The following is a 304-nucleotide window of genomic DNA, read 5'->3' as shown; positions in this document are numbered from 1 at the left end:
ATTACAAGTGCTAGAGATGCATGAAGAGTGTTTAGAAGTGTGGATAAAGACTTGTTGAAATTGTGTCCCAAATGGGCTAAGAACTCGGAAACATTGCGTTGAACAACTAAATGACTTATCTAGTGTTGTTTGGGGTTATAATATGTTAGAATACCATTAATTTGATTGATTACAAGTGTTAGAGATGCATGAAGAGTGTTTTGAAGTATGGAGAAAGACTTGTTGAAATTGGGTCCCAAATGGGCTAAGAACTCGGAAACATTGCGTTGAACAACTTATGACTTATCTAGTATTATTTGGGGTT

Source organism: Capsella rubella, unplaced genomic scaffold (genome assembly GCF_000375325.1).
Source record: "Capsella rubella cultivar Monte Gargano unplaced genomic scaffold, Caprub1_0 scaffold_31, whole genome shotgun sequence".
Lineage (NCBI taxonomy): Eukaryota > Viridiplantae > Streptophyta > Magnoliopsida > Brassicales > Brassicaceae > Capsella > Capsella rubella.
This window is presented reverse-complemented; position numbering follows the sequence as displayed.